A 26270-nucleotide genomic window follows, 5' to 3' on the forward strand; every position below is an offset into this window, starting at 1 on the left:
GGACTTGGGAGAGCCGGGTTCTAGTCCCCATTTGGCCATGAAACTCACTGGGTGACTGCAGCATCATTGATTTTTAGCTTAACCTCCCTCGCAGGGCTGTTGTGCAGATAAAATGGAGAAGAGGAGGAAGAGAATCATCTTTGCTGCCTTGGGCTGTTTCAAGGAAAGGCTTGATATAAATCATATAAACAAAGGGCTTTAGAACTGAGCCAATTTTTTTATCCCCACAAGGCATTCTTCAAAAAGAATCTCTGAGGTTTTTCTTTCCCTTGCTTGAAAACAGATCACTTTGCAGAAGGTTCTCCTAACATACACCTTCGTTTCTGGATTTCCTACAAAGCCCTGGTCCATTGCCCAGTAATGGTAGCCACCTTGCCCACAGACAACTGATGCTGTTGCTACAAGTTATATTTTAAGGTTATTAGTAAAAGGTGGCATATACATCTCCACCATGAATGAATAAATAAATATAAGTGCCTTGTGCATAAAAAGCATCTGATCTACCCACTAGGCTGCGAGCCCTTCCAAAACAGGGTCCATAGGGCTGAGGAGCCCCTCCCGATGCTGTCGAACTCCAAGTCCCATCAGCCACCATGGCCAGCGATGAAGGATGATGGGAGCTGTAGTACATCAAATACCTGGAGGGCTACAGGTTGCCTTAACCACTTTCTCCACACCATGCATAATTTTATACACCTCTCCTGATGCACCTCTATCCTTAATTGCGTTTTTTGCTAAGCGAAAAAGGCCCAGATGTTACAACTTTTCCTGGGAGGGGGGAGCAGTTGCCTCTTGATTCAGTGCGTTGCTCTTTTCTTCACTCGCATTTTTTTTTTCATTCTTCCATACCAACCTTAAAAAATAATAATAATAATAATAATAATAATAATAATAATAATAATAATAATAATAAATTCCTATGCATTCGTGACTAACGTGAGGCAAGCTATAACATCGACTTCCTTCCGCGATTGGTCACTCACTCTGTGACACGACTTCCTTCACTTTTTTTGCACATGGGAGGGGAGCAGCGATTTAATCATTTGAGTCTCCCCACCGTTACCATCTAAAATGGTACAGCCCAGTCACGGGAGTGGTGGTTTTTCTACACCCCCCCCCCCTTTTCCCCTATTGATTTGCTGTTTGTGAGAATTAACGTCAGAGGTGATGAGTCAGGGGAGGTGGGAAGAGGGGGGGGTGTTGAAATGCAGCTCTCATGAAATCACTCCCTTTTTTGCACACACACTCACACTCACTCATGCGCAAAAAAAAAAAAAAGTAAAAATGCCCCCCTTCCTGTTGGCCGGAAGCGTGAGCCCCACCTCTGCTTGATGGACAGGAGGCCTTTTCCCCACCCCTCCCTTCTGCAAACTGGAACAACCCCCACCATCTTCCCCAAGCAAGGGGTGGCGGAGAAAGTGCCAGCACCCTTTGCTCTTTCCAACAGCAATCGATTGCTAAGGCTGGGCAGAAATGGCCATTTCTTTGGGTCTGCGGAGCTGTTAACTGGATCCCTGGGAGCAACGTCGTTTTTTTCCGCCGCCCCCAAAACCTGGGTTCCTTTATTTTATTTTTATTGCTTCCCATTTCCCCTCCTCTTTTCTTTCTCCCTCCGGGAACAAGACAGAGACGCATCAGCGACCCTCCTCCTCCACCACCCCAGCAAGGAACGCGGCGAGTCGAGGCACCAAAGCAAACGGGAGAGGGAATTAATAGTATCATTATTCCGTTTTACTTCCTCCCTTCCAAACGTGAGTGTAACAAACTGGATTGGGTGTGTGTGTTTTCCTCCCCCCTCCCTCCCTCTCCTTTCACTCTCTTGTAACAAGTTTCTTCCTTCCTTAAACCTTTGAGGAGCAAGAAAATGGGAGAAAATTGCCCATTTGCAACTTTGTCTCTTCCTTGTGAAATTGACTAAGCTGGTTAATTTCAGCTCGATTTCTGCAAGGCTTTTTTTTTTAAAGATGCCTTGCGGAATATATATTTTAAATGTTAAGATTTTGAGGGTGAGAGATTGGGGTTTGGAATTGGGTGTGCGTGCGTGCGTGTTCCTCTTTTTTCCCCTCCCTCTCTCTCTCTCTCTCTCTCTCATTCTCGAAAGCAAAAAGAATCAAATGGATCAAGGCCAGTTTGCTTAATTTTACGTGGGGTGTGGGGGGAATTGCAATATAACCACATACGCCTAAGTCTTTCTACCCATTTGTTTACTTCTCCCTTTCTGAGTTTCGCAGCGTCCGGATCTCGAACGGTCCCGATCCTCTACGGAGTGTGTTTACTCGTGAGTAAGCCCCACTTAAAGAGCCGGCCGCTTTAGGGTTTGCTGGCTGTGTGTACAAGGGCTGTCTTTTGCAAGTCTACTCGGACGCGAGCCCCGCTGTTCGGACTGCGCTTACTCCCGAGTAAAACGTGCAAAGGATCGACCTCTTCGCATGCTGCTGCTTCAGCCACTGGCTGAAAAGTTACCTTGCGATGGGGTGTGTTTTTTGGGTGGGGGCTGTGTCTCATATTCTTGCTCGGAATGACTAAGTTTGACATGAGGGGAGGAGATCTGAGTTTTTTTGGGGTTTGGTTTACTTTTTAGGAGGCAGTCTTTAGCCGCAATTTCTCTCTGTCTCTTCCTTTCCACTTCCTAACATTTCACAAGAATCTGATTCATTGCTTAAAAAGAACTAAAGGTACCTCTCTCTCTCTCCCCCCCCTCTCTCTCCTCTCTTTGAATAAATAAGCTTGATTTTTTAATATGTATATATAGCTTAACTAGTTTCTCAGAAATAATTAAGAATAAATGCCAAGTTCGAAGGGACTTTCCAAATCTATTTCTATAGCGGATTCTCTCTCCGTGTGCCCAGTTAGCTTTATTTTTCCTCCTTGTCTTCAAAAAAAGTTTATATATATATATATATTTATATATAAAAGATTGAGATGGACAGAATGAAAGTGTTCTTGGGTGAACAGAACATATATTTTAAATGTTAGGATTTTAAATTTATTTTTATTTAATTTTTTGGAGAAGTGGGGAATTGGTACAGGCTTGTTTTCGGCTGTCCTCTTCGGGCTGAGGTGTGGCAAGAGATATTCTTTTGTCCAGGGCAGAAAATGTTGGATCTGACTCATAGTAGCAACAAAATGACTCCCCCCCACACACACACCTCATAAATTATAATGCTGAAATGAAGAAAGTGAGGATAACCTGGAGTGTGTGGTCCATCCTTCCAGTCCTAGCACTTAAAAACAAAATTCCTGGCCTCAGAATCCTTTAATTCCAAGTATGTGTGTCTTTTTGGAACCAGGTGGTGAATCTTGGACTTCTAGTGAAAATAATAATACTAACAATAACAGCAAAGTAGACCCTACATGCTTGAAGTCCGCTAGTGTCTGTTTTTAGGCCTTTTGCTTCGAGAAGTGTGGGAGGAAAGCTTGTGTGTGTGTTAAGGTTTATTTCTGGTTTTTAAAAATGGTTCTTAAAGTCTCTGACCCTATTGCAAGCTAGCTTTTTGCTTCTCTTCTCATTTATGAGGGTAGCCATTTGACATGGACAAAGAAGTGTTTGTCTAGCATTGTTTTCCCTGAGATGGTGTGATATCTGTGTTTTCTATCAATGCCTTAGAGCTGTGTGCGATGGTTTCGAAAGGGCCCTTTTACAGAGTGTACAGTACTCAGTGAGTGGGGTTTTTTGTGTGTGTGTGTGTGCTCTCTGCCTTTCTGTTAGATCCAGGAAGTGCACGGTCTCCTTTTGCGGCCTACATCAGTTTTGCCAATCCACTTTTATAAATTTAACACATGACGTGCTTTTTGCGAGTCGTGTCCCATCAGAAGGAAAAAAACAGAGGGTAATTAGATCAAATCGTCCGTATCTGTACACGTTGCTGGGTTGTAGTTTTTTTCCCTGTCCGCTTTTTCCTCTTGAAAAAAATGTCTTTTTCAACGCACATAATCAAGGCCTACCTTTTGGGTTTTCGGAGTGGGGCAGGCAGAGAGAAAGAAAGGTGCGCTCGGCTGAAACGCAACACACACACCCCAAAAAAGCAGGGTGTTTGGAGGCAGTCCAAAATAACGACGGCTGCATGTGCTTTCTAAACTGGGAAGGCTAAGCTGGCCTGCCGAAATAGAATTGTGATTGTTCTTTGCGGGATTGTCAGGTTACAGTTGCTTTGGAAATGAAGGCGGCGCTGCGGGGGATGAAAAGAGGCCATCGTGGTCATGAGGACTAGTGTATTGAGTTTCTGTTTTAAGGTTGGAAAATGTAAAATTGAGCTAGCTGTGCGTGATTAGGGTGGGGGGGGTTGACTATGCCCCCACCCCCAAATGAGTTCAGGTTTAAAAGCAGGCAGGTTGCTTCCAACTTGAGCTGATTGGGGGGGGGGGCATTGGCTGTGGAGCTCAAAAAACATCCCAGCTGGATGGTGTCAGATACTGAGCCAGGGGTGTCGTTGATCAGGGTACCTGGCCACCGGGACACTGGCCAGAGATTGACATGACCGGAGAAGGTGAGGAGGAACCCTCACATCTGCAGAGGCCACCAGTGAGGGAGGAAGCAGCAGCCAGGCACCTCTCCACCGTGCCTGGGTCCAGCTCCAGCTGAGAGCCCCCTCCCTCCTGCTGTCACCTGTAACTGCTGACCTTTCCAACTAAGATTGTAGTGCCTGAATTTGCTTTCCTTTCCCCCCTCCTCCTCCTCCCTCCCAATCCCCTTTCCTTTTGTGTCATGTCTTTTAGATTGTAAGCCTGTGGGCAGGGACTGTCAAGAAATACTTTTGTAAGCCGCCGTGAGAGCCTTTTTTGGCTGAATGGCGGCATAAAAACCCTTAAATAAATAAATAAACCCTCAGGCTCAAAGAGAAAAGAACCCTCCTTTTCATTCCTTAGTATTTCTACAGGGCTTCCTCGTCACCCTCGGAGTGCTTTGTCCTCCCTCTGACCCTGTGAGGTGGCCTTCTCCAACCCAGCAGTTTCTGGGTGTATTGGACTCCAAGTCCCATCGTTCCCAGCCAGCTGGGAATGATGAGTCTTGCAGTCCAGCACTTCTGGAGGCCACCCGTTTGGAGAAAGCTGTGGTGAGGCAAGCCAATGTTATTCATAGAGTCATAGAATAGCAGAGTTGGAAGGGGCCTACAAGGCCATCGAGTCCAACCCCCTGCTCAAGGCAGGAATCCACCCTAAAGCATCAGTTCCCAAATGGTGTGCGGGGTGGGTGTGTTATGCACGCACAGGTCGAGCCACGGCATCAAATCCTGCTTACAGGAGAAGGAGAGGGCCAGTTTGTCAGGCGGTAAACCAGCATCACTGCAGGATCAGACCCTAGTTTAGCATCCTGTTTCCGACTGAGGTCAGCCAGGACCTGGAAGTCCTGCTCCCACAAAACATATACACTGTTCTTCCCCAGATAGACTGCCTCTAAATCTGGAGGGTCCCATACAGTTGTCACAGTGGATCTTCCATGAACAGCCTTCTCCTGGCAGCAAATTCCATCATTTACTTTGAATTTTATACTGGTGTATTTTTTTTAAAAAAAAAAATGCCTTGCAGGTAGAAAGCAAGCACAGCAAGGAGAAAAATTCTCGCCCAGCCCTCTATCTGCTGGCGTGTCTTCTCCTTGCAGGGAGCTTTTAAAAACGAACAAGTCAAACTCTCTTTTTAAAGCAACAGGGCTGTTCACACAACACACTGACCCACACTCCGGGGTTGAGTGTGGGTTATTGTTGAACCACGGGTAAGTTTGTTGTCTGAACCCAGGACATTTTCCGCCAGGTGGCTGAAACGCCTACCTTTGTGCTCCGAGTCAAAGCACGTCCCTCGTATTTTAACGTATCGTTTTTCTTTCCGTGCCAATCCCTATTGTCAAAACCAGCGTCATGTTATGAAAATCACGAGCCCGGGACTGAAACCTTGTTAGCTGTTTGATAATTCGGCCCTGGCCAAGATGGCCTCTGTATCTGTCATCAGAAAAAATATTAACAAATCAAGTGCAGGTATTGTCAAGTGCTCCACAGCCTTTCTGTAGACCTCTTGAATGGAACCTGAAGGCCACCAGCGGTTTATGGGCTGTACTTCTAAGTACCTGTGTGCTAGGCTGGTCCACTGTGTTCCAAACACTCAGGATGCCTCCAGGTTATAGAATCATAGAATAGCAGAGTTGGAAGGGGCCTACAAGGCCATCCAGTCCAACCCCCTGCTCAATGCAGGAATCCACCCTAAAGCATCCCTGACAGATGGTTGTCCAGCTGCCTCTTGAAGGCCTCTAGGGTGGGAGAGCCCACAACCTCCTGAGGTAACTGGCTCCATTATCATACTGCTCTAACAGTCAGGAAGTTTTTCCTGATGTCCAGCTGGAATCTGGCTTCCTTTAATTTGAGTCCATTATTCCGTGTCCTGCACTCTCGGAGGATCGAGAAGAGATCCTGGCCCTCCGCTGTGTGACAACCTTTTAAGTATTTGAAGAGTGCTCTCATGTCTCCCCTCAATCTTCTCTTCTCCAGGCTAAACATGCCCAGTTCTTTCAGTCTCTCCTCATAGGGCTTTGTTTCCAGACCCCTGATCACCCTGGTTGCCCTCCTCTGAAGACGCTCCAGCTTGTCTGCGTCCTTCTTGAATTGTGGAGCCCAGAATTGGATGCAATACTCTAGATGAGGCCTAACCAGGGCTGAATAGAGAGGAACCAGTACTTCACGCGATTTGGAAGATTAATGCAGCCCAAAATAGCATTTGCCTTTCTTGCAGCCACATCGCACTGTTGGCTCATATTCAGCTTGTGATCTACAACAATTCCAAGATCCTTCTCGTTTGTAGTATTGCTGAGCCAAGTATCCCCCATCTTATAACTGTGCATTTGATTTCTATTTCCTAAATGTAGAACTTGGCATTTATCCCTATTAAATTTCATCCTGTTGTTTTCAGCCCAGCACTCCAACCTATCAAGATCACTTTGAAGTTTGCTTCTGTCTTCCAGGGTATTAGCTATCCCACCCAATTTTGTGTCATCTGCAAATTTGATCAGCGTTCCCTGATCAAATTTGCAGATGACACAAAATTGGGTGGGATAGCGAATACCTGGAAGACAGAAACAAACTTCAGTGATCTTGTTATTTTGTAAAATAATAATAATAAAAAAATTGGGAACCCAGAAGTGGTGTGACAAGGTGGCTAAGACACAGCTGAGAATGTCTAGCACCTTCTAAATGTTTTGGACTACAACTCAAAGCCCCACAAAGAGCACATTGCAGCCACAGCCAGGATGGTAGGGGATGATGGAGCTTATAGTCCAGAACACCTGGGCGGTACCAGGTTGCTTGTCTCTATGCTAAGTGGTCTTCTTACGTGTTTCTCGCCAACGGAGGGGCAGCTTTAGAGGAATGACCTGGGTTGAAAATACTTTTTTTTTCATGTTCTTAACTACAAGGTTCAGTGGGATTGGACCGGCTAATTCTGATTTTCTTCTAGCTCTTTTTGCTTCATTGAGCTGGGAAAGGTGGACGCAGGTTTTCTGGGCCCCTGATTCCTTGTCAATGGTTAATTCTCCATGGCACGCAATCTGAGGATTCTATTTATCAGCAACTAACTCTGCCTACAAGGAGACAATGGAACTTGGCAGACTGTGTGCATGCAGTGTGTGTGTGTAAATATACCTTTGGCTATTTGTGAAGATAGCTCAGTGGGGATCCTTCGTATTCAGGGGGAAAAGGTTTAAAGTTTTTAAAGGTTTAAAGTTTTTTTTTTTTTTACTGGCAGTAAGAGCTTGCAGAGAAATTATGCAGGTATTTTGGGGTATCGCCCATTTTGCCTTCATCCCTGCCCTTCTCTGAAATGCAGCTGCTGACAGCTTCTCTGAAATTGACACCCCTGACTATGATCGTCAGAGAAATCCAATTTGGCGCGTGTGCTTGTTGAGTTCAATGCGTTTTCGTAGTCTCACCCTCGGACTGAATTTTGGTTTGCGCTGCAGTGAGTTGGGTCAGCGTGCGGGTTTTCTGGGAACCCTTTTGCACATTTTTTGGGGAGGGAAGGGTCTGGAGTTTGTGTAAATTTCTGGGCCGTTTGTGTAAATTGTGCACGTTTCTGAGCAGTTTGATTGATTTCTGAGCGGTTTGAGCACATTTCTGAGCAATCTCTGAGCAATTTGTGCAGGTTTCTGAGCGATTCAGAAATCAGGGTCCAAGTTGCGCAAATTACAGCCGAATGTATTTGTTCATTTATTTAGAATATTTATATACCGCTCCCCATTGAAAAATTTCGGAGCGGTGTACAAGGTAAAATGAAAATAAAAAACAGAATAAAACAGTTAAAACAAATTTTAAAAGAAGCAAATAACAGAGATTCAAGGCTGGATGTTAAGGAAAGGCTTCCTGGAATAAAGATGTTTTCAGGAGGCGCCGAAAGGGGAGTACAAGGTTGGTGCCTGCCTGACCTCCACAGGCAGGGAGTTCCACAGGAGGGGGGCCACCACGCTGAAGGCTCTTCCCCTGGTGGACTCCAATCGGAGGATGGATCTATGTGGAACCACCAGGAGCAGGCCCTCGGATGACCTCAATGACTGGGCAGGTTGGTAGGAGAGAAGGCGCTCTCTCAGGTATCCTGGTCCCAAGTTGTGTAGGGCTTTGTACACAAGTACAAGAACCTTAAACCTGGCCCGGTAGCGAATAGGCAGCCAGTGCAGTTCCCTCAGCAGAGGAGTTCCATGCTGGAAAGGGGCCGCTCCAGACAACAGCCGAGCTGCAGCATTCTGCACTAGCTCCAGCTTCCGGAGCAGCTTCAAGGGCAGCCCCACAAAGAGCACATTGCAGTAATCCAGCCTTGAGGTTCCCAATGCCTGTACCGCCGTGGCCAAGCCGACCCTGTCTAGGAGAGGCCGTAGCTGGCGAACCAACCAAAGCTGGTCAAAGGCATTCTGAGCCGTGGCGGCTACTTGAGCCTCCAACGACAGAAATGGGTCTAAGTGTACCCCCCAACTACGAACCTGTTCTTTCAGAGGCAGAGCAACCCCATCCAGAACAGGCAATGAGCCTGTCTCCCGGACTCGGGAACCACTCACCCACAGGGCTTCCGTCTTGCCAGCCCATTACTGAGTCTAGGCACTGGTCCAGGAACCGCACAGCCTCACCTGATTCAGTTGTCACAGGGAGATAGAGCTGCGTGTCATCAGCGTATTGGTGGCATTTAATGACTGCTCCCAACGGCTTCATACAGATATTAAATAACATTGGGGACAAGAATTTGGGTAATTTGTGCCACTCCTTGCTCAGGAAGTTGCACAAATTTCAGAACCTTCCATTTAAAAAGTGCAAAAACAGTTCCCAAGGTTTGGAGGACAGCTCACAACTCAGATTACAGAGGCAAAGTGAGTCATGCACGGCCCTGAGCCAAAAAGAAGAAAGAACTGGATTTCCCAGTGACAGATATGACTACCTTTGATGGCCAAATCAAGCAAAGAAAAAACCCCATCTAGCTCTCTCTTGTTGGGAAAGGTGAGCATCACATGGGAAATTAAAAGTGGAGTTACGTACGAGCTAATGTTGGGGTGAACTCTTATCACAGCTTCTCCGCCCAGGTGGTGTCCTCCATGCATTTTGGAACTGCAACTCCCATCTGCCCCAGGGTGGATCATGGGGATGGATAACGGGGATGATGGGCATTGCCATCCAAAACATTGCAACCTGTTGACGTCCTATTTTTTTCCCCCGCGCGCTTCCTGAGAAAAGGCGGCTTTCGCGGAAGGATTTTGAAAAGGTGACCCCAGGGACGTACCACTCCTGACTCCTCGGTGTTAGCATTAAATAACGGAAGATTTATTTTGATTGCTTCCTGCTCCATCGGCTTCCCAGGGGCATCTGTTTGGCTGTTGTCCGAGTTCGAATCCCGGGCTGGAGGGACCTTTGATGTGAGCGAAGTGGGCCGATTTGAGTGCTCTTAATGGAGGTTACCAGGCATCGACTCCGGCTTCTGGTTTCAAGTGTGGGCAGGCAGTAGCGAAAGAAACCAGCTTCAAAGCCTGCCGTATAGATTTCCCCCACCTCGTTGGAACGTCGTCAATTTGCAAGCTCAAGTTCTTCGTGGCACGGGGCCACGAGCGAACGTTCCAAATAATGTCACCACCAGAACCTCCTGAACCGCTTTCATCGCGCAGTCAGCGCTGAGCAAATTTCGCACGCCTGGCTTTGGGAAGCCTTCCTCAACCTGCTCCCCTCCGGGTGCGTTTGGAGTGCCTCCCCAAACACACCCAGAGAGCAGAACCCTAGTTTTCAGGCATAAGAACAGCAGAAAAGTCTCTCTATATCAGACCAAGGGTCCATCTCATCCAGTGTTCTTTTACCACTGCTGCCAACCCGCTGCTCCAATGGAAAGCCCACCAGCAGGACAACACCATAGAATCCTAGAATAGTAGAGCTGGAAGGGGCCCATAAGGCCATCGAGTCCAACCCCCTGCTCAGTGTAGGAATCCACCTTAAAGCATCCCTGACAGATGGCTGCCTCTTGAAGGCCTCTAGTGTGGGAGAGTCCACAACCTGCCTAGGTCACTCATTCCATTGTCGTACTGCTCTAACAGCCAGGAAGTTTTTCCTGATGTCCAGCTGGAATCTGGCTTCCTTTAACTTGAGCCTCTTATTCCGTGTCCTGCACTCTGGGAGGATCAAGAAGAGATCCTGGGCCTCCTATGTGGGACAACCTTTCAAGTCCTTGAAGAGTGCTCTCATGCCTCCCCTCAGCCTTCTCTTCTCCAGGCTAAATGTGCCCGGTTTATGGGACACATTTCCTGTAGTTCATAGAATCATAGAATAGCAGAGTTGGAATTGGCCTACAAGGCCATCGAGTCCAACCCCCTGCTCAATGCAGGAATCCACCCTAAAGCATCCCTGACAGATGGCTGTCCAGCTGCCTCTTGAAGGCCTACAGTGTGGGAGAGTCCACAACTTCACCAGGCAACTGATTCCATTGTCGTACTGCTCTAACAGTCAGGAAGTTTTTCCTGATGTCCAGCCGGAATCTGGCTTCCTGTAACTTGAGCCCGTCATTCCGTGTCCTGCACTTTGGGAGGATCGAGAAGAGATCCTGGCCCTCCTCTACGTGACCACCTTTCAAGTATTTGAAGAGAGCTATCATGTCTCCCCCTCAGTCTAAACACACCCAGGTGAAGGCCTTTTTATTTTCTCCGTATTTTAACATTTGTCCTGTTTCAAAGCTGCCTCTTAAATCTGTATTTTAACATTTCTGTATCGCTGCTCGGTTTTGATTGTGGTTGTACTTTTATACCGTGTTTTTACAGTGTGGTTTAAGTTTTATACTTTAGATTGTACCTTGTGGTTTTGATTTTTGCGAGCCGTCCAGAGAGCTTCGGCTATTGGGTGGTATAGAAATGATATAAAGAAATTCAGTTGCAGCTCTAAATGTTGTGGGGCAGGGAGAAATAGTACAAAACAAATTAGGGGAACCCTTAGCCTCTCGCCATAAAAATAAGGAAGGCACATTCGTGTTCCCCAGTATACAGCCTCTGACCCTGGAGGTCTTATTTTGCCATTATGGCGAGTAGCCTGTCCTGAATCTACCACCGCCCTTGAGCTTCATTGATGGACCCTGAGTTATAGAATTAGAAAAGGGCAAGAAAAACGCCTTCTCTTTCTCTGCTTTTATAAGCCTCAATCAATTCTCACCCGGCTTCCTTCTCTCCTCATGCAAAGAAGAGCATTAAGGCAAACAGATCTTGGTATTAAGAGTGATAATTGGATCAATGAAGCCTTGAAACTGGCTCCACTTTCACACCAGCCTTGTATTTTCGCATTTGCCTGGTCGCCTACGGTCACCGGGAGTGCTGTGCAGGCGAGCGAGCTGGCAGGAACGGTGGATCACCGTGGCAGGGCTTGCTGAGGCGTGTGCAGCCCAGACCTCTGGGGGCTGGACCAGTAACTTCCAAGATGTGTGCTGGAGTGAATGGTTAAAAAAGCCTGCCAGGAACAGTTTTCCCTCTGTAGAGGCTGTCCGTTCTGTCTCTGAGTGAGTCTCCATTCTGGAATCCGGGGACGGACAGCTCTGGATGTGCTGGTGGATCTCGGGTGATTTGAAGTAGATCCCTAAGGATTTCTGACTCTCGGTTCTTTGACAAGTGCAGCAACAAAACGACTCCCCCACCTCCTCATTTTGACGCCAAATTATATTCCTGAAATGAAGACCGCTTCATTGACACGGAGTATTGCTAATAGGCCCTTGAGAGATTAGGAAACAAAGCAGCAAATGCTAATTTAAATCTACATACACAAATTTAAAAAGCGCTAATTACTAGTTTACTCTTCCTATCTGCAATCTCCCTTGAAAATTGCTTCTTGCAAGGCAATTCAGCTGAATGGAAAAAAAAGTCTCCCATTGCCACCAAGGGGTGGGAAATAAATTCAGAGTCCATTTCTGTCAAGCTATGGAACTCACTGCCACAAGATGTAGTGACGGCCCCCCATTTGGGTGGCTTTTAAAAGGGGTTGGATAAATTCCTGGAGGAGAAGGCCATCCGTGACTACTAGCCCTGATGGCTATGTGCTGCCTCAAGTATCTGAGGCCGGAAGCCTGTGTGCACTAGCTGCTGGGGAACATGGGTGGGAGGGTGCTGTTGCATCGTGTCCTGCTTTGTTGGTCCCTGGTCGACAGCTGGTTGGCCACTGTGTGTGAACAGAGTGCTGGACTAGAGTGCTTGGTCTGGAACTCTTACGTTCATCTCTGGTCCTCGAAGTAACTTCTTGGACTCAAAAATTATTTAATTCTCTGTGTATGTCTGCTGCATCAGGCTCTGATTGACAACTGTCTTGTTAAAAAGCTCGCAAGCCTTCCCATCTCTGACATTAATCGGCTTCTGTTGAGACTGAGTGGCTCATTCTACATGGGCGCGCGTTTGGCCCGTTCAGTTGCCCCCAATGTTGCGACGGGTTGGAACAAGTCCCCCACAGGAGAGGGTGCCCATTAAGGCTCTGTGTGACTGCTTGAAAAGGATGCCCGTTAGGTCTCTGTGGACCTCCTTCCACCCAGAAGTTATGGCAAGAAGGGTGACTCACCCAAAATGCAATCCATGGGCTCTAGTGAGGATGGGTGGTTGGTTTTTCAGAGTCACTGTCTGCAATGTAACTTCCTGGGCGAGAGACAGGAGGCGCCTCCCCGTTCTCACTCTGTGGAAAACAGCGTTTGAAATCTCTCCTTTTCAGCTTTCTGTGTGTGGCCACACTCTCATAGAATCACAGAATAGTAGAGTTGGAAGCGGCCTGTAAGGCCATCAAGTCCAACCCCCTGCTCAATGCAGGAATCCACCCTAAAGCATCCCTGACAGATGGTTGCCCAGCTTCCTCTAGTGTGGGAGAGTCCACCACCTCCCTAGGTCACTGGTTCCATTGTCGTACTGCTCTAACAGCCAGGAAGTTTTTCCTGATGTCCAGCTGGAATCTGGCTTCCTTTAACTTGAGCCCATTATTCCGTGTCCCACACTCTGGGATGAGTGCAGGAAACAAGGAGAGTTGTGGGACGCCACGACGCTGAAACAGCGAGATAGCTCTTATCTGAAGCCTATGAGGCTGAGGTCCATTTCTGGCTTTGGGTATTGCATCTTAACGCGCCCTTATTTGTTTTGCGTATTCATCATGGGGTGAACAAACACGTGCGGAGTTTGTGTGAGTCCCAAATTTATTTCTCTGCTGTTTTAAAAAGAAAAAAGAAGGAGAAGGTTGTCTGTGCAATTTACCGTCCGACACACTAGCCAGTACGCATTGGCTCTCCTCCTTCTGGCCAGAGTGTCGGACTGGGACCTGGGAGATCCGGGTTCGAGTCCCCACTCGGCCATGGAAACCCACCGGGGGAATTCGAGCCGGTCACAGACTCTCAGCCCAGCCTACCTTACGGGGTTGTTGTTGTTGTGAATGAAATGGAGAGGAGGATTATGTAGGCCGCCTTGGGTTCCTTGGAGGAAAAAAGGCCGGATAGAAATGTAACAAAATAAATCTCTCGTCGGCACGGTCCTGTGCTTCTTCCCCTTCTCGTTCTTACCTAGAATTAGAGGTTGGAGAGAGCGTTGTTTTAAGTGTATCGCAGGGGATACAATAGAACTGGGGGCCAAAAGAGGTCTCCAAGGCAGGATCTCTGCCAACTCTCCCCCCTCCCCAGCCCTGCCCAGTTGATGGCAGCTGCGAACCGTTGCATGGAGAGAGCTCCGAATTTTCCCTACGTAGAATTGGCGTACCGCCAGCGAGCTGTGAAATCCCACCCCCATTTTCCTTCTCCTGCTGCACATTATCGGCTCTCCTTCCCTCCTGCCTATTCCTACCCCCCCACCGCAAAAAAAAACCTCCCTTGATCAATTCACTCTACCCTACCCCATGTCCTTTCGCCGTTCCCCAGCGCCACAACTCCCCAAATCCCCTCTTGACCACCCCTCCTCTGTCATGTGTCCTCTCCAAAATGGCTCGCGGCTCGATCCAAAGTTCCCGGACTGTGTCCTTCAACTCGTGCTTGCCCTTGGATAATGGTTAACCGTTGTCTCTTCTTGCTTGTTCTCCCTGTGGTCACTCCTTCGGTTAGCTCTCTAAATCAGCCTTCCCACCACCACCTGGTGGCCCTCTGGATGCGGCGGGGTGTGGGGGTGTGTGCCCAACTCCCATCATCCCCAGCCAGCTTGGCTGGGGATGATGGGAATTGGAAGTCCACCTTCCAGTTGGATCCAGACAGATTCCGGTTGGACATCAGGAAAAACTTCCTGACTGTTAGAGCGGTACGACAGTGGAACCAGTTACCTAGGGAGGTTGTGAGCTCTCCCACACTAGAGGCCTTCAAGAGGCATCTGTCAGGGATGCTTTAGGGTGGATTCCTGCATTGAGCAGGGGGTTGGACTCCATGGCCTTAGAGACCCCTTCCAACTACGATTCTATGATCAGTTTCTGGAAAGTCACCAAAGCCAGGGCAGCTTTTCCCGTGCTTTGTGTCTCTCGGTTGGGGGTTCCCCCAGGGTATCTGTTCTTGCCCCTTGCTCTTCCCTCTCTCACCCCAGAGGGCCTTCTCACACCCCTTGGCTTCTGGCAATGCTTTTATAATCACCACGGACACCACCCCGTCTTCCTCCCTGACCCCTCCATCCAATTTCGCAGCTCTTATAGCCTCTCCAGTGCTCTGTTGTCAACCTGCAATTGCTACGTCTAGAACATTCTCCCGTCCATCCTCTCTCTCTCTCTCTCTCTGACCCTGTTCATGAGGCGGGGAGTCTTGATTTCTTCTTCCGGTGCTCCGCATAGGCGTGAGCAGCACATTTCATTAGGGTGTGCGCCCCGGGAATTTTTCTTTTAAAGGCGAACATTTGTTGAATACACAGTCAAAAAAGCCATTATTTTTAATTCATTTATTTATTAAGCATTGTAGACACTGATGCCATACTCAGCTGCTGGAGGGCTGTTCCCACTGCATCCCTACTCAATGGCCTCGAAGCAGAAGAGGAAATATTCTCAGGTGCCTGGGAAATTTTTATTTTTTTTTCATAATCCCCAATACATTTTGGAGAGGACTTGCCTTCCTCAGGGATGTAATTAAAATATTGCAGCGTATTTCTGGTTTTAAGCACTTGTAACATCTGGAAACACGACCATTTTTTTTCTCCCTACTGGTTACATTACGTAAAAGTTCTAGCGCATTGCCTTGACCTGTTTGATGTGTTGAAACGCATGCAATGTGTTGAAATAAAAATGCATACCGTTCTGGAGACTACTAACCTTCCCAGTTGCTTTCTTAGTCCCTGCCCTCTTTTGTATCTGGTCACTCTAGTATAGCTCCTGCAGCTTTAACTGTTGTGATGAAGAGGGGATTTCACCAGGTGCTGCATACATACCAAGGACACCTGCTGAAATCCCCTTTTCTGTGCGACTGTTAAAGATACAGGAGCCCTGTCCTCCTTTCCATAGGGTCATGCTACATATGGTCAATACCTTTGGCTGATAAAACCGGCCGTTCCATTGACACCGAACCTTTGTAGTCTTATTAGCACGATGTTCTACAGATCTTTGGGCCTGCAGTTCCCATCAGCCCCGCGAGGTTTGATGGGAGTTGTGAGCCGAAACATCCAGAGAGGGCCGTGAGCTGCCCCCCGCCCCGCTCCTGGATCAGACACAAACACCCTGATCTCGTCTTCGAAGCCTCCCGTGGCTTTTGCTCCCATTTCAAGGATCACCTGCTCCCTTTGAAGGGCTCCACCCACTCTCCCTCATTGCCTGTTATGCCTGGAACTAGGGATGGGGAAGCGAGCCATGTTAGAGCTCATCCGGGTTCTCTGTTTTCCACCGTGACGCTCATTGCTACATGATGTTCAGCTGGACAACCATCTGTCAGGGATGCTTTAGAGTGGATTCCTGCACTGAGCAGGGGGTTGGACTTGATGACCTTATAGGACCCTTCCAACTCTACTATTCTATGATTTTATGATCTTCTTCTTTTTGAACAGGAAGAAGCGAAGATGTGAAAATGCAATTTTTTTGTGGGGGAAGATACATTTTCTGATGCGTACCCTTGCATTAAGTGCGTACTTTCAAATGCAAATTCACATCCGGACCTGGAATTCCCTCCCTAGTTCCCACTGATCTGTTCCCATAAACCTTTCTTCCCTTCCTCCCTCGCTGCCCCGTCGGCCAGCCGGCCTTTCCTTCTAAACCTCCTGCTCGCTTTAACAGAGCTCTGCCCACTCTCCCTTACTGCCCTTTCTGCCTGGCAATTCCATCCCAGCTCCAACCCTACCCACTTCCGCGCTTTGCAGCGTTCGCCTTTCGCTGCTGGAAAATCACATCTTCTCAATGTATCTAGGAAATAGAAACCAAATGCAGAGTTCCAAGATGGGGGATACTTGGCTCAGCAATACTACAAGCGAGAAAGACCTTGGAATTGTTGTAGATCGCAAGCCGAATATGAGCCAACAGTGCGATATGGCTGCAAGAAAGGCAAATGCTATTTTGGGCTGCATTAAGAGAAGTATAGCTTCCAAATCGCGTGAGGTACTGGTTCCTCTCCATTCGGCCCTGGTTAGGCCTCATCTAGAGTATTGCATCCAGTTCTGGGCTCCACACTTCAAGAAGCATGCAGACAAGCTGGAGCATGTTCAGAGGAGGGCAACCAGGATGATCAGGGCTCTGGAAACAAAGCCCTATGAAGAGAGACTGAAAGAACTGGGCATGTTTAGCCTGGAGAAGAGAAGGCTGAGGGGAGACCTGATAGCACTCTTCAAATACTTAAAAGGTTGTCACACAGAGGAGGGCCAGGATCTCTTCTCGATCCTCCCAGAGTACAGGACACGGAATAACGGGCTCAAGTTAAAGGAAGCCAGATTCCGGCTGGACATCAGGAAAAACTTCCTGACTGTTAGAGCAGTACGACAATGGAATCAGTTACCTAAGGAGGTACTACACTAGAGGCCTTCAAGAGGCAGCTGGACAGCCATCTGTCAGGGATGCTTTAGGGTGGATTCCTGCATTGAGCAGGGGGTTGGACTCAATGACCTTAGAGGACCCTTCCAACTCTATGATTCTATGATCAGTTTCTGGAAAGCCACCAAAGCCAGGGCAGCTTTTCCCGTGCTTTGTGTCTCTCGGTTGGGGGTTCCCCCGGGGTATCTGTTCTTGCCCCCTGCTCTTCCTTCTCTCACCCCAGAGGGCCTCCTCACGCCCCGTCGCTTCTGGCAATGCTTTTATAATCACCACGGACACCTCCCCGTCTTCCTCCGTGGCCCCTCCGTCCAATTTCGCAGCTCTTATAGCCTCTCCGGTGCTCTGTTGTCGACCTGCAATTGCTACGTCTAGAACATACTCCCGTCCATCCTCTCTCTCTCTCTCTCTCTCTCTCTCTCTCTCTCTGACCCTGTTCATGAGGCGGGGAGTCTTGATTCCCTCTTCTGGTGCTCCACATAGGCATGCGCAGCACATTTCATTAGGATGTGCGCCCCGGGGATTTTTCTTTTAAAGGCGAATGTTTGTTGAATGCACAGTCATAAAGGCCATTATTTTTAATTCATTTATTTATTAAGCACTGTAGACACTGATGCCATACTCAGCTGCTGGAGGGCTGTTCCCACTGCATCCCTACTCCATGGCCTCCTCCATCCGGTGCTCATTGCTTGAGACATTAGGGTGTGCCTGGATACACCCGTTACACTCATCATCCCTTCCAACTCAACTTCTACCCACGATGCTCAACCTGTTTCTGCCTTACGCAGTTCTGTGTTTTCCTCTTGGCCTCGGTTTCTGGATGGCGATGTTGCAAAGGCATTATTCAGGTGTTGCCTTGCTTTAAGGCAATACTGTCCGGTTCTTTCGCTGTTGCATAAGCACTAGCACGGGGTGCAATACGGCCCAGCGACTGTTGGATCATAAATTTCAATCTACATGCCTGCCAGGCAACCACAAATTTCCCGTTCTCTTAAATGGCCCTGAGCGCAGTCTCTCACTTCGCACTCCTCGAACTCTCTCTTGGGACACCAATGCGTTTCCACGTCCTCTCCCGTGTCGGGCTCTCCTTCAAATTCAAGGCTCTCAAAATGTTTGTCTGGAGTTTCCTAGCAGGCTGCGTCTTTTCCCCTCTGACTGCCAATCCTGTTTTTTTTTAAAAAAAAAAAAATCTCCTTAAATGCCTCTCCGAAAGGTTATAGTTATAGGCAGAAGGAGTTTTAAACACAAATCGGCTGGTCGTTTTTCATATTCTCGGAAAGGATATCCCATCCGCCTGGTTAAAAGAGGGCAACCAGGATGATCAGGGGTCTAGAAACAAAGCTCTATGAAGAGAGACTGAAAGAACTGGGCATGTTTAGCCCGGAGAAGAGAAGATTGAGGGGAGACATGATAGCACTCTTCAAAGACTTGAAAGGTGGTCACACAGAGGAGGGCCAGGATCTCTTCTCAATCCTCCCAGAGTGCAGGACACGGAATAACGGGCTCAAGTTAAAGGAAGCCAGATTCCGGCTGGACATCAGGAAAAACTTCCTGACTGTTAGAGCAGTGCGACGGTGGAATCAGTGACCTAGGGAGGTTGTGGGCTCTCCCACCCTAGAGGCATTCAAGAGGCAGCTGGACAACCATCTGTCAGGGATGCTTTAGGGTGGATTCTTCCAACTCTGCTATTCTATGATTCTATGATTCTAAAAGAGGTGAATTGCCTTGTAGGGGTGTGATCCGCTTTGCTTAGAATCGATGAAGCAACAGAGAACTGGGGTGATCCGCCTCCCCTACAGGAGGAGGAGAAGCTGATCGGGGGGGCTGGAGAAGCATGGTGAAGAAAAGCAACCATAGGTGGAGCGCTCTTTTCGCGGAGCGCTCCGCCCGCCATTTTGGATTTTTTTCGCCCATAGGATTGCATTGCGGAAAAGATTAGTGGATAACTTTTTTGTTTTTCAAGCTAACTATTTGAAATTCGCTGTGCTTAGAGAGTCGTGGGTGGGGGTCATTTTGAGCCTATTTTCAGCACTTTGCATGCTGTGGTTTACTTGCTATAATTTTTTTAAAAATAGGGTAAAAAAAGTGGGAGAGGTACCTTTTTGAAGTGCTGAGAGGCAGATTCAACTCCCAGTCATGATCACCTGATGAAGCATCCTCCAATCCCAAAGTTGGAGGGGGGGATAAGCAAAACAGGATACTTAGTAACTTGGGATACTGGGAAACTTTTCTTTCTTAGTCTCTGAACGGACTTTTCCCAGTGTTTTTTTAAACAGTAGCCCCACCAAATGCACAAACACAACCTGAAATCATATACTAAGCAAATAAATAACAGATAGGAAACACAGCACTGCTACCCACCCTAACCTTGGTGAACAACGGAATAGATGTGGTGCAAGGGGATGAGGTCCCCTAGGGCATGTGGACGTGCCCAGTGCACACACTCCTGTCCTTGGAGGGTCAATTAGAGCCCTCCAAAGATTAACCAGTGGAGAAGCTATGCCTGTCATGAGTTGAAGTGACTGGTACTTACTTAGGGCCAGTCAAATTGGCATAATTCCCCCTCCCCCTGGGCACGTCCAGCTTGTCTGCATCGTTCTTGAATTGTGGATCATCTTAAAACCGGCGTTCAAATGAAATTATCTCAAAAACTGGGTGGGAGGGTGCTGTCATACCATGTCCTCCTTTGTTTGTCCCCTGTGTGAACAGAGTGCTGGACTAGATGGACCCTTGGTCTGATCCAGGAAGGCTCTTCTGATGTTCTTACAAATGCTTTAAAGCACTGGGTCCGGTCTGGGGGTGGTGCAGCAACAACTCTTGTGTCAAGCCGAGGTCAACCTAAGCCGAGTGCACTGTCTCTGACAAAGTGCCCAATCATGGTGGTCTTCTTTCTTTTCTTTTTAATTGCATGGAGGAAAAGAAATAGTATGCCTCTAATTTGCTTCTCCACTCGATGACCCTGAAGCCCGTGCTGTTTCTCTTCCCCCATCCTTCAAGTTCATCTCTGTTTCTGGTAGGGCTGGTCCAGCATGGCTGGGGATGGTGGGATTTGTAGTCCATCCTATCGAGAGGACAACAGCATGGAGAAGGAACCCTGGCGTGGCAAAAACAAAAAGTGAAGGTGCGTGTCTCGTGCTCTATAGCCGTGTGGTGACCTAGCCATGAGGATGGTAAACGTGCAAAGATCTTTAAAAGGATGCAGTCCACTTCGGCGCCTTTGAAAAGGGGAGTCGGACAAATTTTGCACGGGTTATTTAGGGATGGCGGTGATATTCTGAAGCTCAGAGAGGGGAGAGGGCTTTTTCGGTGGTGGCCCCCAGCTCTGGAATGCTCTCCCAAGGGAAGTTCGCATGGCGAGCACGCTGCTCTCTTTTTGGTGCCATGTTAAGACTTACCTTTTCTCGCAGGCTTTAAAAATTGTAAATTCTTTTTAAATACTTTACTATGTGTAGTAGTAGTAGTAGTAGTAGTAGTATATCTTTCTCGCTTGTGGAGGTTTTTGTAGACAGACATGATGGGCTTTGCTGAGTCATGCTGTCTTTTACTGATTAATGAATTTTCTGACAATTGAGCATGTTTTAGTTATGACTGCTTTCTGGATGTTGGTGTGGTTGTATTTTGGTTGGCCCAATGTCTAAAGGTTTTCTGTATAGTTTCTTAATGTGCTCCCAGTGACTGATGTGACTAACAGGATAATTTCCTGTTGCCATAGTTTTTTTTTACTTCCATGGCCAGTGGTGTATATTTCTCTCTCATTTCTGCAACATTTTTGTTATTCGGTATTGCTATGTTGATGAGGTATGTGTTTTCTCCCCCCATAACTATTATGTCTGGTCAGTTGATGATGATGATGACCTTAGGATGCTGTTTTACCATTTCTACCAGGTATGGCATTTTATACTGTGTTGGTATGTTTATTGTTATTGTTGGTTTTATTGCAGTTTATTATTATTATTATTATTATTATTATTATTATTTGTATTGAGGATTTTATTTTATGAGTCCATCAATAAACAAATTAAATGAATAAATAAGTATGGAACTTTCAGGCTCAGAAGAAGTCTACCTCTGAACACCAGTTTCTGGACACTGACGGCAAGGGGGGCTTGTAGCTGTCACATTTAGCCCTGCTCCCCCGGGTTGGAAGAAGGTGTTTCAGGTGATCAACCAGAATCAGACTCTGAAGAAGAGGAGTCGGCGCCAGGAACAGGCCAGCCTGTACCAGTGGGGGAGAAAGCTCTCACAGGCTCTTCACCAGCTGGGAGTGAACCCTCTCCAGAGCTTATCTCCTCAAGGGCAAACAATACACAGTCAGTGGGAAGCCAATATTCTTCCGAGGGAGAGAGTACGGAGAGGTTAGCCAATCCTAGAGTACACCACAGGCTAAAACGGGCGGAGTGAAAAGAAGGCAAGAGAAAGTCAGCCTGGCTGACATCCCATCAGAAGCTGCCTCATAGCTAGTCTCTCTGAAGTTAACACATCTTGGGAAAAGGCTTTCTCTTCTTCTTGAAAGGACAATTGTCTCGCTTAGTTTGCATAGTTTTGCCTAGGGGAAAAGATCCTAGAGATTAGACCCTGTTCCGGTGGGAAGAGATGTTTATTGCTTGAATAAAGCTTTGTAGATTACTTAGCAAGCTTTGTGACTGACCATCTGTCAGGGATGCTTTAGGGTGGATTCCTGCATTGAGCTGGGGGTTGGACTCGATGGCCTTTTAGGCCCCTTCCAACTCTACTATTCTATGATTCTATGATTGTCTCCCAAGAAGGTAGGAGGTTTTGAGAAACACGACAGTAGCATTCATGCTTGTAGCTTCCAGGGTGCATCTGTGGTCAACTAGATGCTTTGCTAATTAAGGTTCTTACATTTTTAAAACGTGTCCTTGCTGTTTAGGAAAACTAACGCAGAGTTAAACTATGGAATTTGCTATCACAAAACATAGAGAAGGCCACCAACTTGGATAAATTCCTGGAGGATGAGAAGGCTATCCATGGCTACTAGTCCTGAGGGCTATGTGCTCCCTCCAGAATCGGAGGCAGTAAGCCCATGTACCCCAGTTGCTGGGGGACATGGGTGAGAGGGTGCTGTTAAACCCATGTCCTGCTTATGGGTTCTTGGTTGACAGCTGGTTACAACAACAACAATTTATTGCAGTCAATCGACCATTCCAACAGAAGTTGCATACAGAAGCACTTAGCTATTAAAAAGACAAGTAATCATAGAGGATCTAATAGAAATGGCCAAGTTCAAAAATTTGGCCACTTGCTCAGTGATTGATTTGCCTGTGTTCCGAAGTAATACGGACATTAAGAATTCCGTTGGGTGACCAGGGAAAGGTTGTAAAATGGGGTTCAGGAGAGATCCTTCCTAGCCCCTTGATAAAATCTACAGGACAGTGACACGTGCGATACGGTTTCCACCTCAGTATTTTTTACAGGGGCAGCGTCTGTTGAGCAGTAGAATTTTGTCGTATCGGCCCTCGAAAAGTTTGGCAAAATGCTGGACTGGATGGACCCTCGGCCTGATCCAGCAGGGCTCTTTGGATGTTCTAAAAAAAAAAAAAATGGATGAGACTGGGCTGTTGTGTAGGGCGTTCCCTTTTGAGGGGCAGGGGGCAAATGCATAAACCTGTATAATATTGCCAGGATTCGATCATTTTTGTCTGTCTCTTCTGCCAAGACTCTTGTTCATGCATTGGTTATTTCTCGGTTGGACTACTGCAACCTTCTTCTCACTGGCCTTCCTTCTTCTCACATCAGTCTGTTGGTTTCTGTTCACCACTCTGCTGCTAAGATCATCTTCTTGGCTCGCCGCTCTGACCATGTCACTCCACTTCTGAAATCTCTTCATTGGCTTCCAATTCACTTCAGAATCCAATATAAACTTCTCCTGTTGAGCTACAAAGCTTTTCACTGTCTAGCTCCTTCCTATTTCTCCTCTCTCATCTCACACTACTGCCCCGCTTGTGCTCTTCGCTCCTCTGATGCCATGTTTCTCACCTTCCCAAGGGTCTCTCCTTCCCTTGCTCGGCTTCGTCCATTTTCTTCGGCTGCCCCTTACGCCTGGAACGCTCTTCCAGAACATTTGAGAACTACAAGTTCAACCGCAGCTTTTAAAGCTCAGCTAAAAACTTTTCTTTTTCCTAAAGCTTTTAAAACTTGATTTTGTTCTGACTTTATACTGCTAGTTTTACCCTACCCTGTGCCTGTTTGGTGCATTCTCTTCCCCTCCTTATTGTTTTATTATGATTTTATTAGAATGTAAGCCTATGCGGCAGGGTCTTGTTATTTACTGTTTTACTCTGTACAGCACCATGTACATTGATGGTGCTATATAAATAAATAAATACATAATAATAATAATCATAAACCGTTCCCTCCCGCTCCCCGCAGGGCCGCCGCTGCCATAGAAGCAGCTCAGGCGGCAGCCTAGAGCGCCGAAGTAAGGGGGCGCCGAACGGTGCGCCTGGAAGCTGCTCTCCCACAGCAGCTCTAAGAGGGCGGCTTCCGGGAGCACTGTTGCAAAGCCGCCTGCCCGCCCCCCAACCCCAGTGTCCTGGCTTTGAAGCCAGGAGCAGCGCCCGGCTGGGTGCTGGCTTCGAAGCCGGGACACTAGGGTTGGGGGGCGGGGGGGGGCAGCTTTGGAACGGCGCACCCGGAAGCCGCTCCGAAGAGCGGCTTCCGGGTGTGCTGTTCCGAAGCCGCCCCCCAACCCCAGCGTCCTGGTTTCGAAGCCAGGACACTGGGGCAGGGGGCGGCTTCGGAACAGCGCACCCGAAAGCCGCTCACCTGCCTAGGGTGCAAAATAGTCTGGCCCCCCGCAGCAGAAAACTGTGAACCCAAGATGGGAAGATCCCTTGAAACCTGTTCTCCTACAAGGAGCGCCCCGGCCAATCTGTTGAAAGGCTTCGAGCATATTGGCCAATATTTACTCCCCCTCTTAAAACGTGTCTGGGATTGCTCAACGGGGACAGGCAAACATTCCTGGGGAAGGCGCCGGGCCCTTCTCTCCTTCCAGCCCTTTTGGCTCCTTGAAAATCTTCAACGGGGAACGGAGGAAGGATTCGGCCACAATTGCCCTCATGCCCTCCTCTAGTCGTGGGCTGGGCGGAACAGGAACGCACGTCTCCGAAATGGCCTGGGTCATTGATCGGGGAGACAGGGCAGCTCCGTCTGCTTTGCCAAGTGCTGTTTTCCTGCAGCATTTATGCTTGCAACATTCCCCTGTTACCCATGCCCAAGAAGAGCTTTAAAAATGTATTCCCAAGGGTGTGGGGAGGGAATGGGTTTATTGGCCTCTTCTCCACCTGGTGCCCTCCAGGAGTTTACGATTCCAATGTCCATCAGCGTGGCCAATAGTCAGGTAGGTGGGGAATTTATTTATTCATTATTGCATTTCTATCCTGCCGTTTTTCCTCCAAGGAACCCAAGGCGGCGTACATAATCCTCTTCCTCCACTCCATTTTATCCTCACAACAACAACCCTGTGAGGTAGGTTGGGCTGAGAGTCTGCGGCTGGCCCAAAGTCACCCAGTGGGTTTCCACGGCCGAGTGGGGACTAGAACCCAGATCTCCCGACTCCCAGTCCGACACTCTAGCCACTACGCCACCTTGGAAGTTGTTCTCCGAAAGTTCTGGAGGGCTACCGGGCTGGACTATCTGAATCAACGGTTCGAAGGGGACTTTTGCAGCTGCACCACAGGGCACGAATTGTGGATCATCATAAAAACGGCGTTCAAATGAAATTATCTCAAAAACTGGGTGGGAGGGTGCTGTCATACCGTGTCCTCCTTTGTTCGTCCCCTGTGTGAACAGAGTGCTGGACTAGATGGACCCTTGGTCTGATCCAGGAAGGCTCTTCTGATGTTCTTACAAATGCTTTAAAGCACTGGGTCCGGTCTGGGGGTGGTGCAGCAACAACTCTTGTGTCAAGCCGAGGTCAACCCAGGCCGAGTGCACTGTCTCTGACAAAGTGCCCAATCATGGTGGTCTTCTTTCTTTTCTTTTTAATTGCATGGAGGAAAAGAAATAGTATGCCTCTAATTTGCTTCTCCGCTCGATGACGCTGAAGCCCGTGCGGTTTCTCTTCCCCCATCCTTCAAGTTCATCTCTGTTTCTGGTGGGGCTAGTCCAGCATGGCTGGGGATGGTGGGATTTGTAGTCCATCCTATCGAGAGGACAACAGCGTGGAGAAGGAACCCTGGCGTGGCAAAAACAAAAAGTGAAGGTGCGTGTCTCGTGCTCTATAGCCGTGTGGTGACCTAGCCATGAGGACGGTAAACGTGCAAAGATCTTTAAAAAAAAAAGGATGCAGTCCACTTCGACGCCTTTGAAAAGGGGAGCCGGACAAATTTTGCACGGGTTATTTAGGGATGGCGGTGATATTCTGAAGCTCAGAGAGGGGAGAGGGCTTTTTCGGTGGTGGCCTCCAGCTCTGGAATGCTCTCCCAAGGGAAGTGGTGCCCTCCAAGAGATTGCGCAGCGCACGGCACCTTACATCTCCACGCCTGTGCATTGATCTGCCCGTACGCGGATGACGAGAGGGCCTCCGCCACCCTGCTCAGAGGTGGAACTTCAGGAAACTGTTCGGAGAGGGCCCTGAAAAGCGACGACGTCAGCACCCCGTGTTTCCGAAACTTTCCCGAAGTGTCTCAGGAAGGCCCTAAATAAGGTCCTGCAGTTTTTACCTGGGCCTAGAAAGGGTAGGCATGTTTGGGCATCTCCCAAGGGTCCATGACCCAGCAAGTGTCCACTCCCAAGATCTCCCTTGACCTGTTCCACCTTTTCACCTGCTTGTTCACCTGCCTCTCGCTCTAGCCCGGGCCACGGAAGTGGCGAGACGGAGGACCAGGAGAGGCCAGTGGTGGC

The 26270-nt window shown here is 48.1% G+C and overlaps 1 protein-coding gene across 3 annotated transcripts in view; it reads left to right on the forward strand.

The window, feature by feature from the left end:
* Positions 1-1400: 1400 nt before the first annotated feature.
* The window catches only part of CERS2 (ceramide synthase 2), a 76043-nt gene continuing 51173 nt past the window's right edge, over positions 1401-26270 (forward strand). The window contains exon 1 of one of the 3 annotated variants that reach the window (XM_063145730.1): positions 1401-1751. The gene's annotated coding sequence lies outside the window, so the exon portion shown is untranslated. Of the gene's footprint in view, positions 1752-2255; positions 2279-2664; positions 2676-26270 lie in introns of those variants that run through there. The other 2 variants (XM_063145731.1, XM_063145732.1) reach the window with 2 other exon arrangements.

This window comes from Elgaria multicarinata, chromosome 21, assembly GCF_023053635.1.
Source record: "Elgaria multicarinata webbii isolate HBS135686 ecotype San Diego chromosome 21, rElgMul1.1.pri, whole genome shotgun sequence".
NCBI classification, from domain to species: Eukaryota; Metazoa; Chordata; class Lepidosauria; order Squamata; family Anguidae; genus Elgaria; species Elgaria multicarinata.